Here is a 15165-nt window from a genome sequence, read left to right as displayed (position 1 = left end):
TCATTATCAATTTCCTTCATTCTACTTTTGAAGGCAAGTTTAAGATCAAGAAAAGTTAATGATATACAATGAATATCTCATTCTAAGTAGAGAAAAAATATCAACAGGTGACAACGTTGTAAACGAATAACTGTTTTTGTCACATAATTTCTTAATCCGTTTACATCATTATTCTTGAAGAGGGGTGTTGCCAAATTATAATATGGGTAGATGAAAGGTACATCGTTATTTTTATAGTATAGTCATATTCTGATGAAATTTCCGATTTGTTCTGTTCGTTTTTCAAAAATACTTCCTGGTTGAATGTTAGTATCATTTCCAAGTTATCCAAACTTATAAAGGCGCTCATTTTCCCAGTTCTTCGTTTGTGTTCGTGATCTTTAACGTAGGGACCATTATCATAACCATCAAAGACTATACACGATTGACCATACTTCTTGCTCACATACTTTGTGTACTGATCCAAAATTGACTGATGTGAAGAATTTTTTAGCCACTTTACTTTATCTAGCAGAGAACCTCCATCAAGAAAATGTAATGATTGATCCACTTTATAGGTGTTTCTTTAAAGCATGTCCCAGTTTTGCTTTGCTTGATTTGTGCATCATCGAATTCTGAAACTGTGAGGTAGGATTGGCTGAATTGGGTCGACATGCACTTTCTCCTTGTCTATTCTTACACCAACCTCTAGTGCCTCCAATGTCTTGATCTGATCTTTCTTCTCAATTTTTGACTCTGAATACGGAATTCTATCTAATTGATAATGTATTGTTTCACCAACACTTTCTGCGTCATCACAAATGATTCCATCTCCTTCTGTTGCTGTAACTCCTGTCGGGATACTTCTTAGTACAGGCTCGTTTTCATCAAATGGGGTATGCCTTTCAATCCAGGCTCGAATCTTCGTAAAATCATCGTTGTCTCGCTTGATACAGCTTTTCCCTAATTCTGCGAGTCGGTTGCTCCTCTTATGTGTTTTCCCAGTTAATGTTGTCATTGCATCGTGAATCGAAAAGCAAACATGCATTGTGTGTACCCGGGTCACGCAACATTTTCTGTCATCCCTCGCCCACGGGTAAGGCCACCTCGTGTCTTCAGCGATCGCATTAACACCTGCTCAATAGACAGGTTGGTCCAAATTCGTTTCTAAAAACGATCACTTCGACAGACAACATGATATCCATTTTTTGTAAACTGTTCATGTAAATCGGGAAATGTTGATGGAAGGTCGTTCATCATTTGTAGATAAAGCCTGGCACTCTTAGCGCAGTTGATGTGGTCTGTTGTAGCAAATAAATTCAGCATTTGTAGAGTAGCAGCTACATGATTTTGCCATTTGCCAGTTCAACGGATGCATTGCACACAAAGCTTTGCTGCACAGGAAAAATAACTAAATCTATTCATCATCTATTCCATGACACTGCTTATCTTATATAATGTGCATCGACGAATAATATATGCGTATTTCTTATCATTCCATCCTTACCTTATTCCTCCAAGTTTTTTCTCTTCGGTCTTTCTGGATTCCTGCATAAATAGTTTGTGTCTTAACACACCTCGTCCAAACACAACACTGTTGATAAACAGTAACACTGATGGAGCGAACTTCAAACTTGGATCAATGTACTAACTATGACAAAAGAAGTGATTTTCCTATGTTTAATCTTTCAAATTCTGAAAAGAAATCTGAAAATCTTTTTTGTAGATCTGCTCTGCAATGAAATTTGAAAATATACAAAATATTGCAAAAATAACAAACATTATCGAAATTTTGATGGCATTTTTTTTTTTTTTTTTTAATACAAGGGGGGGTTGTGAACCATATAATACAAGGTACTTGTGTGCAAGCCTTTCACTTAATAAACAGTTGGTAGTTAGCCAATGCTTCCCAAATATAGAACTATTATTCAATAAATGTTGAGAATTGTTAACACCTTAAAAGGAGCTTATACTAATTCAATTAATTCACGCTCAGAATATTGAATAAGAGATAAGAAATAGAAACATAGACAGCTGACACCTATCTTTTGAAAATAGCGAAGTAAGCTGTGAGGGTGTCAAAAATAATAGAATAGTGATTGATGTAATTTATGAAAGTTATTTATATATATATTTGATCAACAATGTTTCTATAGTTAAAATGAGTTCGATACCGCCCAGTCAAGTCTCAGTCATTAAAATTAAAATTCAAGTCAATATATTAAGACAGGTATCAAATCAAGTAACATATCCCATTCAATATACCTCAATCCCCATGATAAGGACCCCTTATTTCTAAAAAGTATGTCCTTATGCATTTGAATTACAGCAATCAAAGTAATCTAAATAATATTTTAGATAATTTAGGGTTAATCAGGTACAACATTTATGTTTTTTATATACAGATTGAGGAATTTTCTGCTTAACTTTCAAAGTAAAGTTATATTTCAACAATTTGGCAAGTTAAAATTGTTGACTCAAGTGGACTCGAGACAAAATCATGTGACCTGGGGCGATTGCATAATTTTTCAAAGAAATAATCATAGGAGACTAAAATTAAAACCTTGGATGGCAAAACCAAAATTACTAGCTGGTGATGGTTAACAAATTTGGAGGATTACTCCAGACATATGGGATATCTTTTTGTTGGTACCCCTCTATGTGAGTTGATACTCATTTGATCTTTAATAAAATCTGTATTAGAAAAAATAGATAAACATTCGATTACCAAATAAATATGATCTATCGAGAAGTAACTTGTGATTTGCAATCTTTGGTACGCAAACTCCTCTTAGAGGCTCGGAAAGGGAAGGGGGAGGAGTTCTTTTGCATTATATTTTACCAAAAAGATATCATTATTTAAATAATTATGATACTTAACGAGGTTGTATGCAATTTAAAAAGTTTGAGAACAACTAAACTATGTTTTAAGAAGACAAAGATATCACCTTACGTTACTTTTTGCGCTCTTCATGAATTGCTACGATATTTAATAATCAAATATGAGGAGGGGGTGGGGATTATATCTTTATATGAAGTTAGTAACTAAAGAATATTATATTGGTTGTAAACGATCAGGAGTAACTCTTGAATCAAATGAATGAAGTCAGTTCCTGATGGGGAATCCATTAATTACCATCATTTTTTTAATCATACTTTTTTACCATTTGGACTGGAGGGAGAGCCTCTAGCAATTAAGGATTTTTAGAAAAAGGATTTTTCTAGAAAATTTAACTTTTGAATTTTTTTTCCAAAAAATTTAATTTATTGTTGAATAGCTTTGAAACTTCTTTCCAACAAATTAAATTTTTTGTGAATAGTTGAGGATTTAGGAAATATATTTCCAAAACATTTCATATTATAAGCTTAATTTTTCAATTTTTTTCCAAAAAATTTAATTTTTTCGAGAATAGCTATGAATTTTTAAAAATCTTTTAGAAAAAAATTTTTTTTTGGAGAAAATCGCTGTGGATTTTTGAACTTTTTTTAAAAAAATATAATATATGAATAATTTTTTTTTCTGAAAATACAATATTTGATTTTTTTTTTTTTAATTTAATATATGAAATTTTTTCCAAAACAATTAATTAACCCCCCTGGTCTACAATAATATAGTTGTTATCATCTCATACATTTTTGAGTTATTAGTTCTCTTTAATTAGAGTTGAAACTCTGTGCAAGAGGAATTTTTTTTCAAGTTAGATCTGAAGAAATTTTTTCTATAGCATTTTGGACTGATATTTTGGTCTATACCATGATCTTAGTTCCTTCGACCGAAATTAACCATTTTTCAAATCGTGGTCCGATTTTTTTTTTGTCTCAAATATATAGACTAATTTTTTTCGTCTATCCTTATTTATGTGTTGATCAAACATGATTTATGGAACACATTTAAACTCATATGACGTCATCGTATATCCATGTTCGTAATTTTGAATCGGATTCCTGCAGATAAAGTCATCAACGACAGAAGAATAGCTTCAAAACGCGTTCACGTGGAGAGAATTTTATTGCAAGGTATACCTATATAAATCCAAGGTAGTGCCATAGCGAGAGGGCCGATAAATGGTACTAATTGACAGCCATTTCTACCATCTCTCTATGTCACTACCTTGGATTTCTATATACCTTGGGTTATTGCAAGAATTTCAAGATACTTAAGGGATCAATGAGTATTTTCAAAACCTCAATTGCCAGACGAATGATATTTGTATGTTTTACCATTAATAATTTTAAAACTTCGACAGTAAATTAATATACTTAAATTTAATTAAATCAGGAATATGTTTTTATTCACATACTCATAAGATAACATAAGTTTCATAAGTTATTTTTACAAATATGCTGTGAAAATATACATCGGAAAGACGTTTTCTGCAAAATCATTGAAAATAATATTGAATTGCTTACAAAAATACATTAAATGTTACATACGTGAAACAATAAAAGGTGCATAGACATCTTCCCAAAAATTTGTAACTTTGGTAAAACTTGATTTTGTATAAAAATACTCATCAAATGAATTTTCTTCTATAAATATTACATGAAATTAGTGATTGAGGCAAATGGTGAGATTCAAAACAACTCCTGTGAGTGTTTCATCTCAGCTGTCACAATCCCTGTGAAAAAAATCGTAGAGTTGGATGGGCTTGAGGTCTTGTAAAAGCTCAAGGCTTCAATTTTTTCTCCTCCATTTTTCATACTTTGACTTCTTTCAAGAGATCCTTTTTCAGTATGGGAATTTGTATCATGAGCTTGTCTAAAGAGGACATATTGCTCAATTTGGCCTTTGTAAATTATTGGAAATTCACTTAAACTGTCTTCAGTAACTGTCCTGAATATACTAATGTCAGAAAAAATAGACATAGGATCCACAGTATCCACTGGAGCATTTGAGAACGAACTGAAATTACAGTTCCTATCGAAAGATTCCAGTAAATTTACAAGCTCATGTTTCCGGCCTGAAGTACGAGCATTTCGACGCTTTAATTCAGAACGAAGGTCCTTAAGCGTCCAGTTATTGCAGTCTTCCATTATTTTTCTTCGGTTTATAAGGAAAAATTACTAGAAACAAGGCCAAAAATACTGTCCACCCGGAGTAAAGATTCACAAGTTGGAAATTTATGAAAGGGAATTTATGAAGTAATGTTTTTGTTTACCTCTAACCATACCATCTAGCGGGAAAATCTTGCAACTTGGTTAACATCCTCATTCCATAGTGTTCATTAATAACAATCACTTTTATTCCATGCATAGAATTAAGTACGTATATTCAGTTATCTGTCATGTTATCCCTATTTTCATAAAATAATGATGTTGAATCGATGTTTTTGATTTGGGAGATGACGGAGGGGGATCTTTTTTTGGGTAAGTTTGTAAATAACGTTTTCACTCTCTATTGACAAACAATGAAATACTTGCAAGTGGTTCTATCAAACTTGCATTTCCTTCATTTTTGTAAAGATATCTAATATTTATATCTTCAAGGACAGGACATAAATGAAGGGAAAAAAACTATCCTTATTTTATTGAAAATGCAAAAACTTCAAAAATAATGATAAGTTTTTAACTCTCATGTATATATTTTTTTCCTTATCTTCATGGACAGACCCGGTTATTGACAAGTTCACAACAACTGCATTTTTAGTAAAAAATCACAAAAAAAAATCTTATTTTGCGCAAAATATTTCATTTTTTTTTTAATTAATTAATGAATTTTCAATAACATCTTACTATCATTGAGAGATTTTTATATTTAGGTAGGTCTATAATAACTTGTATACTGTAACAAAGTATAGTAAAAAAATGAATATTAATCACCTGAACTTTTAACTGATTAAATTTTTTCTTATTTTTCCCAATTTTCTTAAAGGCTTATATGGACAATCTGTGGTCTACATAGAGGTGTAGTTCTCAATATTAGTCTTGCTATTGACCCTTCAAAATCTTTATTTATATTGAGGAGCAAATGAACTGAGATATCAAAGGACTAGAAAAATTTATCTTTATTTGTACTGTAAGAACTGGTTTCAATATCAGTTTAGTATGGTACCGTTTTAAATACGTGAATACTCTGCTTTCAATAATATACCAGCATAGCGAAAAAAACTATCCTGGAACCATTCCAATTACATTAAAATTTAATAATACCTTTTTTTAATATACATATATATATTTTTTAGGTTGTACCCGGTTCAGGTTCAGCTGTTCTATCGGTCCCGGTTTCAGTTCTTTCATTTCAACAGTCAAGAACCGGAACCAATAGAACAGCTGAACATGAACTGGGTACAACCTAAAAATATATATATGTATATTAAAAAAAGGCATCAAGGACTCTAACTTTTTTTTAACTATTTCTAAAAAGTACAAAATTTTGGAATAAATATTTTGTAAAAGTTGTCAAATAAACGAGAAAAAAATCATTAAAATAATTAACTATCAATATCCTCAATTATAGTCTAAACAAAATGAACATCCAATGGAAACCATCCACAAAGGAGATGGTTCATGGTCCCATCCAATGAATACTAAAACGAAAAAGAAAAGAAGGCGTGCGAAAGGAGATACGATATGGTCATATTATATTTTTACTAGTGGTGGGGTTCGTACTAGAAATCCTAGACCGGTCTGAGAATGTTATATTTTTTGTTGGACCAAATTATTTCGTTCCTAAGGAAAAGTTTGGTCTAAATAGATCCCAAGGGAATATTCTATATAGTTGGTTCCCAAAAAAATCGGTCTAAACTCATTTTACAGATAAATTGTTTATAACATGACATCATATATTTTTACAGTACAATGACGTTATACAAAGTTTAAACAGAGGTAGTACGGATTAATTTTGATACCCGGTCTCTTATATGAAACAGTATTTGTTCTAGAACTTATCGTTTACTTTTAACATTTTTTTGAAAAAAAATAAATGACAGTGAATCTAGAAAAAAAATTGGTTGCTCATAATATATGAGATCGAAAAAATCGGGCTTACAAAGTAAGACAAAAAAAAATCGGTTCACGGTCTGAGACCTCGGTCTAGAGCAAAAAATCGATCCAAATCGGTCTAGAAAAAAGATTTACTGAACCGAAATAAAGTTCGGTGCTGGACTGAGTCTCAACAGTTTTACCTCATTGATAGGTATCTAATTGTAAATAAGAGTATATCGTAGTAAATTTATGAATTTTTTCAATATCCATAATAATATTAGAGAATACAATTAGACAAGTTCTTTATATGTTAAAAAACATTATCTATATTTCTAATTATCTTTTTATTACCCACTGCAACTACTCAATTTTATAATCATTCTTGACTCTTTTAGTTTTCATTTTAATAGAAGTTATTTTTATATTTCTGTGAATATTATCATTTACTTCCAAAACTAATTTGTTTACCATACAGTTGAATGTTCGACAGAGCTATAAACAGATCAAAATGATACTTTTTAAATTAATTCAACGTCAATAATTTTTAGGAAGTACACGTGTATAGGTATTCTGTTCTTAGTTTTAAAATATAATTGATGGAAATATTATTTTTGATTTTTTTGGTTGAATAAATAATTTTCAAAAAAATGGGGATGTTATTTTTAATTTTGGAAAATAATGGATCAGGAAACGTACACACAAAGAAAATGGAGCACTAAAATGACTTTATTAGACTTTGTTACATTGTAAAGACTACGATAAGCTAGATGTTGTGTCTTGACGAGGTTGAAAGACACAAACTATTCCATACCAGGAATCCAGGACGACCGAAAGAAACAAGGAGATTACGTGGAGGAATGAGACTAAAAGGAGTTATATATAAACAAGTATATTATAGACATCATTCTTACTCGACACTACTCTGATAAATACATGAGAGTTACAGCTATTTATACTATTAAGATAGATGCTAAAACAGTACTTTACATATACACATATTAAATAATAATAAAAATAAGAGGAGGGGAAGAAGGAAGGAAAGAAGAACCTATGTAATACACTGGAATGGAACAATTTCTCACCATATTGATGGGTTCCAATTTAAGAAGTTTATGAATACACCTTAGAACAATGAGATAAGGCATGTAAGAGAAGTTAGCCAAAATCTCTTGTTTTTACTAATTAGCTAGATATTAGATGTATATATATAAGTTTCAATCGTAGCAAATTTTCAAATATATTATCAGGTTAAACAGTTTTAACAAAAAACAAAATGGAAGCTTAAATCTATTAAGTATATAAATGAATACATAAAATGATACATTACACCATTATTCACAATTGATCAATAAGTTTAAGCGTGTATGTCATAATAATACGTCAAATGCTTTGTAATGGTCAAGGAACTGTATCTATCATTTAGTGTCAATGAATACGGAAACAATTTTTTTATATATAATTATGTCTCATCGTAAGCATTTAGTGTAATTGGCAATTTATTTATTGAATATTGATGTGGAATTCCTAAATCCTCATGAAAGTGATACTCAAATATGTTGACAAGTAATAGAGTAATTCAGAAAATGACTCCCGACTCACTAACCTTTGAAATATGTACAACAAAATTTATATTTTCAAATATAGTTTACTGAAGTTATCAAATCACTTATAATTTAATATCACTTCATCGCGTAAGAGTTCCCATGAACAACTTATGCATATAATAGGAGAGTTGAATATGATTGGCGGCTTTGTTGATACAGATATCTACATAAGAAGACCACATTATCTTCTATAGTCTTCTACTTTTTTTTGAATGAGAGTATAGACTCATAAGTAGATTGTTGGAATTGTTGAAAAAGAACGAATTTGATTGGTTGAAAGAGATTATATAAAAAAAGGAATAAAGTACGTTAGTACCCTTGCATCTTCTAAACAAATTACCCTCAGTATTGCACAAATCATCAGCAAAGCAACTTCCCCTTACTACTCTCTCACGTTCATCATCATCATGCCGAAGAAAACGTGCCTTTTTTCATGGGTTTCTAATAACGTTTCTAATTAACGTTTTTGCAGTTTCTCGTGCCCATCTCGTTATTTATGGCAAGTAATCCGCCACTCCAAAACCTCCCATCACATCAACAACTTAAAAGTTTTCAAGAAACACAAGACTCAAGGAGACGAAGGAGAATTAAACGGTTCATCATATTCAATTTGGACGAAGCAAAGTTATTTGTGTCGTGTATGTAAGATCCCTTTAAATGTTTTAGATCATCCCAATTTATCCAAGTTTATTGAAAAATATACTGGAAAAACTTCTCCAGGTCGAGGGATCGTTAACAGCTTGTTTGGGGAAGTATGTCAAGGAGTTTTGAATAGAATAAAAGAAGATGTGGAAGAAAAGGATATTTTCGTTGCAATAGATGAGACAAGAAATCATCAAAGGAGGTCAATGATGGCAATTTTGATTTGCCCTTTGGACAGACTTTTGTATGGGGGACCTTACCTTATTGAGTTGATTGAGATTGCAAACGCAAACAATGTAAAGAACATCGTCATAAGCTCAGTTTATAAGTTATTGTGAGAAGATTTTGTCCCGTGTAGACTTCAAGTTGTCATCACTGATTCTGCCTCGTATTGCCTCAAAGCAGAAGAAGATCTTCGAGAGACAAAATCCTGGAATTGATTTACATTACATGTATTGATCATAGATTACACAGAGTTGCAGATATAGTTCAACAAAAGTTTTCCTCCAACGAAAGAACTTATTTCCAATGTGAAGAAGATGTTTTTGAATTCTGGAAGAAGAAAGAGAGTATTAACTGCTTGGTACGAAATTCCCCTCCCTCCATCACCAATTGTAACAAGATAGGGAACTTGGTTAAAAGCAGTGGAGTACTACTACCATCACTTTGACGTCTTCAGAGAATATTTAAACAGCCTTGATGAAGATTTGGGAGCAACCAGAAGAGCACAAGAAGTAATTTATATTGATTCCTTAAGAGAAGAAGTCGTATTTATGTAGGAAACTTTTCGTCAAATACCTTTGGCAATAACTGCGTTTGCACTGAGGAAAGATTGCCTCTTTTTTACCAGCCTAACCATAGTAGAAAATCTGACTCAAGATTTGAAGGAAGAGACATTCAAGACCAAGTTAAAAGAAGTGCTTCAAAAGAATCCTGGCTACACAAAACTAAAGAAACTCTCAACAAGTGACAACCTTGTATACAAAAATATTGTCAATTGTGATGCTGAGAGAGTCTTTAGTATGATTAATATCATCAATACGAAAAAGGGGTCCCAACTAAGTACTAAGAAATTGAGGCAATTGTTGATCACCAAATGGAATTAATGTTCCGTTATCATTTAATTGTCAACACGTAAATATTAACCATATTTTTTAAATAATTTGTTACTTAATTGCCTCATTTCTATTCTTTAGATTTCGTGCCAAACTTATCTATTCATCCTTTATGGTCAGTGGTCACTAAGAAGATACGAGTACACTTCCTGTAATGATGGGGTTGAAGTTCTCAAACTAACAATATATTTTGTCTTGCATAAATTTAAAGAATATACTATACATTTATAAAGTTATTAATAGGGAAGTTATATATTAATAATATACAACAATCCCTCTTCCTTCATGTGTAAATAAATAAATTATTTAAGTTAAAGATGTATTCTAAACGATACTCTTTTAAATGGGTTGGAATCGATATTTACTTTGAGCTCTTGATCCAGCGACAGATACATATTTGCACCACTGTCATATGTAGCTATTATATTTTTGAAGTAATTTCCATGTACATTCAATAGATCGATGGGTAATTTATTCAGTTCAAATTTTTGAATCGAGTTGATGATCGAAATAGAGCTTTCTTTTAGACATCCGCATACTCTTGCATAGTGGCCTCTCTTACCATATCTTGTGCATTTGACGCTTTTTGCAAGCAAACCTTCCCATTCTTATGAAGAAATTGGAAACCACTCTTTCCACACAATTTTTCTTAGCTCTTGTTCCACAATCTCCTACAGCTTTGACTTCTTCGATATATATTGAATTCACATGACTTTGTATTTGGGTTAACACCCTTTTATACTAAATTATTAAGAGTGCTTTGATTATTCTTTGCCGTTTCTACTATTCTCTATTAATATATACTTCTCATATTTTATTTGCATCATCAAATAATCTTAATTGTGATTCTCTATACTTGCTTACCAAAGTTTTATATTATGACAATTAATATTTAATACTATTTGTACACTACAATAAATTATAACTAACATTAAGACATTTTCTAGATAATATTATTTTGATTAAATATTACCAAGTAAAGCTATATTTTAGTGAAGGAAAGATTCTATATGTTGTAAATTTTCAGATAAGTTGTAATGTTAAAAAAATCATAATTGATATATCTTTATTAAAATAATGTATGATTTATGAATATAGGTTTGTATATGTCCGAAAGAAAACAGAGGAACCAGATAGTTGAAGTTGTATTTGCGGGCGCCCGTACGTAAAACACGATTCCAACAACCCTACTCATAAGTAAGGTTGATAATTTTGGTAAGAATACAAAAGCGTGCGAGGAGAAAAGAAGAAATACTTATGGCATCATTGATTAAATAATATACATCTTCTTCTATCAAGAACGTTATCATTCCCGCCTTTATTATTCAATATTAATATAATATTATTAGACGCTGATAGTCGATAGAGAACTGAATAAAATGCCTAAAATAACGTCGCCTTCTGTCTGGATTTCTGAAAATGGAGGCCCAGGAATTTGGAAAATACTTACCGGATGAGAAACAGATGGCTTGTGGGATTTGTCGATATAAATGTGCCTTTAGTCCCCTGTCTAGAATTACACGGCACTCATTATCCTCATCTCATAACAAGAGTATGGATAATCATCTATAAAATCAAGTTAACGATTAATACATCAAGTCATACTTTAACTTTAATCTTACAAAGATGCTTGTTGCATGTAATATAACCTTATCCATTGCTCATCATCCTACGTTAAAAAAATTCAAGGAGAAATACATGGGTAAATTCTTCCCTTCCCGAGGAACCATCAGTAAATTAATGGAGGATGTTGGTAATGATGTCATTTATAGAAATACCCCATTTTAAATTGGGAAATTAAGATAATTTTTCGCATGTTTAGAGTCATCCACACCAAATTACGAAATAGAACTCTGCATTTTGTACCATCTAACAGTAAGTATTCATTTTTTTCTAAATTTAACCATTAAATGTGATTCTATTTTAGATAAAAATATCAAGAATTATGATACACAACTCATTAAATGGCAAAAACAACTGCTTAAATTGTCACAACAACGAGGGTAGTTGCTGTGGATGGTTCACAACTAGTTTTTCTGACATTAGTTTCTTCACTTAAAGACTCGGGTATGATCATTAGGTTTTCCAATATTACATAGTCAATAAACATTAGTTTTTTATCACTTAAAGATTAGCTATGGTTGATAAGCTCCAACAAAAGGTGTTCAGAAAACTCATAGAAGGCAGAAACAACTGCTTAAATGGTCACAACAACGGGCGTAGTTACATTGAGTGTAGCATTATAATTAACAATTGTGTGTATCCTTCATGATAATAGTATGCTGTTATATAAGCATAAACAACGGGGGGGATCTTTTTGATGCCCTTAATAAGGAGTAATATCGCCGGACATTACTACATAATTAGCTTTTGCACTAAATTTTTACGATGGATTTAATTCTAACATTTTTTTTATTATTATATTTATTGTCTAATTTTATGATTTTGACATTTACTTTATTATTAATAATTAGTTAGATTTCATCGGTAGAGATATATCTATCCTGTGCACAATTGTATATAGCAACTTCAACATGAAGAAAAAGGGGTGATTATCTTTTGATTAAACTCCACGTCTGGCTTGTGTTTTGTGACCCAAAATTATGACATATTTAACTGAAATTCATGTCAGACCAAGAAATTATTATTTGGATCAATCTATTATTTCATTATTCTGTTCTTATAATTTATTGTTATTATTAGTTATATGATTATAATTGTTTAATTTAGTATATTTAACATAAATGTATGATGGTTTATTTTTTAGTATGTAGATTACATATAATTTAAGCCTTCTTTTTTGAACTTGGAACTTCAAATATATTTCGAAATACTCTACATTGTCGTTTCATTAGTTATTTTTCTGAGAATATGGTTCATAATGAAATACAATTTCATGGAGTGTGACGTTTTCAAATCTACTGTAACGGATAAAAAATGTCTAAGTCAATTATACGTAGTATGTCTTCATTAGACATTTTGCTAATAAATACTTTTGTTATACCTTCAAAAATCATAATAATAATAAAGCAGGCAGCTGATAATCACATCAGTATTTTAAACAATGATACCATAAGTCCTTCTCCCCCCCCCCTTCTCCTTGCACGCGTTTTTCTCTACAAGATTATCAACTTTGGATATATCCTGGCTATATTATATATTTAATACTATATATGAATGATACTTCCAATAACGGAGATGATATCCCTAACGTGAGACTCGAGAACCTCTTCTAAAGAGATGACATCCCTGAACATCATGGATATCCCAATGTCATAAATAGATATGAATTCAATCAGGAACTATGAGTAGACGCAGATTCATACATCTGGATGCTCCGCGAAAATGATATATCAGAATCATCTATATTGCCTTTGATGTCATTGATTTGAAATATGTATCACTATTCTGATAAAAGTATATTACACGAGATATTTTCACAAAAGAGTATTAAATCATTTTATCTAGTTCCTCGTAGCGTTTCTTATTATCTCTTGTTTAGATATTATTCTCCAATCCACATGCTTTGTACAAGATCAGAGTGACATAAAAATTATAATTAGGATTTCGTTGCCCTTATTTAGGACTGAAGACTGAAGTCCCTTCCAGTTCAGTCTCGGTCCGGTCTAGTTCAGTCCTGCATATCAGTTCAAAAACTTATAACGTCACTCAACATTATTTTTTATTTTTTTTTTAATTAGTTCTAGTGCTGACAGTCCTAAAGACCGATCCCAAAGACCTATAGGCTTAACTGGACCGAATAAATAATGACCAACACAACAGTAATTATAATCAAAGGTACTCGATCCTTTCGAATTGAATTGGACTTGAGACTTGCTACTCGACTTGATCTCACAATCAAAGACTCGTTACTTGATTTGGACTTGGAAGTTAAGACTCGAGACTCGACTTGGTCTTGCAAGCTAAGACTCAGGGCTCGAATTATACTCAAAACTAGTTTATACTAAACTCAAGAAAAGCTTTAACACTATGGGGTCTAGTTATGGATTTGAAATGAACTCAAAAGAAATTGAAGGACTCGATGAAAATATTGAAGGACTTTACTTGCAATAGAATGATTTTTTCCCACCATTGCAGATGATATTATATGGATATAATCATATCATTATTTGCAATTTACATTATACTTTTGTAGATATAAATGTTGTAATACACTTGATTTATGGAATTATTCCCCTTTTAAAAATATATTTTATGATCTATAGAAGATTTTTGAAGTAGCAAGTCCTGAGAGCATTAACCATTACCCAATTATTTTATTTGATAATGATTATTGGGTAATAAAGATCTGATATGTATGTATTTATCCTTTGATCATGTCCTCTTACTTATTTTGTATATATCTATAAATATTAATAACGAGAAGATAAAAATCGACCTTTACTGACCTTTAGCGACAAATCAGTTCTTGTTCATAGATGGATTATATGTTTCATTTTGGCAATAAAGTTATAATGTATTTACTCTTTTTTCCATCAATCAACTAAAGAGATATGTACTAGCAGCAAAAGTAGGGATTATGATAATGGCTAATCCCCAATTTAGTGGACTAAGAATTAATTAGCCGAATACTGATTAGTGGAATACCAAAATTGTAAGAACATTAATCAAATCATCACTTCTTACTTAAATAGAGATCTTTGGGTTTTTGAAGATTTGATATTTGAGCCTAGAGTAGCCCTAACGCTTTGAATTGGTTCTTAGAGGGCTCATAAAAATCCAATTTTCAAATGGATAGATTTATAAAACCGTTGCCTTGGTCATGTTACCCAGTTAGGACCACTTCCATGAGTGTCGAGTCTCAAGGACTAACACTTTTAGCTAGGGAGGCAGCCACCTGACCAACACCAAAACTTACTTTGGCCAGGGTAAAAGGAATG

At 31.3% G+C, this 15165-nt stretch overlaps 1 long non-coding RNA gene across 1 annotated transcript; it reads left to right on the top strand.

Moving 5' to 3' along the window:
• The first annotated feature begins 11286 nt into the window (after positions 1 to 11286).
• LOC139905808 (uncharacterized) lies at positions 11287 to 12522 on the top strand. Its single transcript, XR_011780876.1, has 3 exons — positions 11287 to 12139; positions 12192 to 12331; positions 12395 to 12522. It is a non-coding gene; the product is annotated as an uncharacterized lncRNA (long non-coding RNA).
• Positions 12523 to 15165: the final 2643 nt, after the last annotated feature.

Source organism: Lepeophtheirus salmonis, chromosome 6 (genome assembly GCF_016086655.4).
Source record: "Lepeophtheirus salmonis chromosome 6, UVic_Lsal_1.4, whole genome shotgun sequence".
NCBI classification, from domain to species: domain Eukaryota; kingdom Metazoa; phylum Arthropoda; class Copepoda; order Siphonostomatoida; family Caligidae; genus Lepeophtheirus; species Lepeophtheirus salmonis.
Note: the sequence above shows the minus strand (reverse complement) of the source record. Positions and strands in the feature narration are given on the sequence as shown.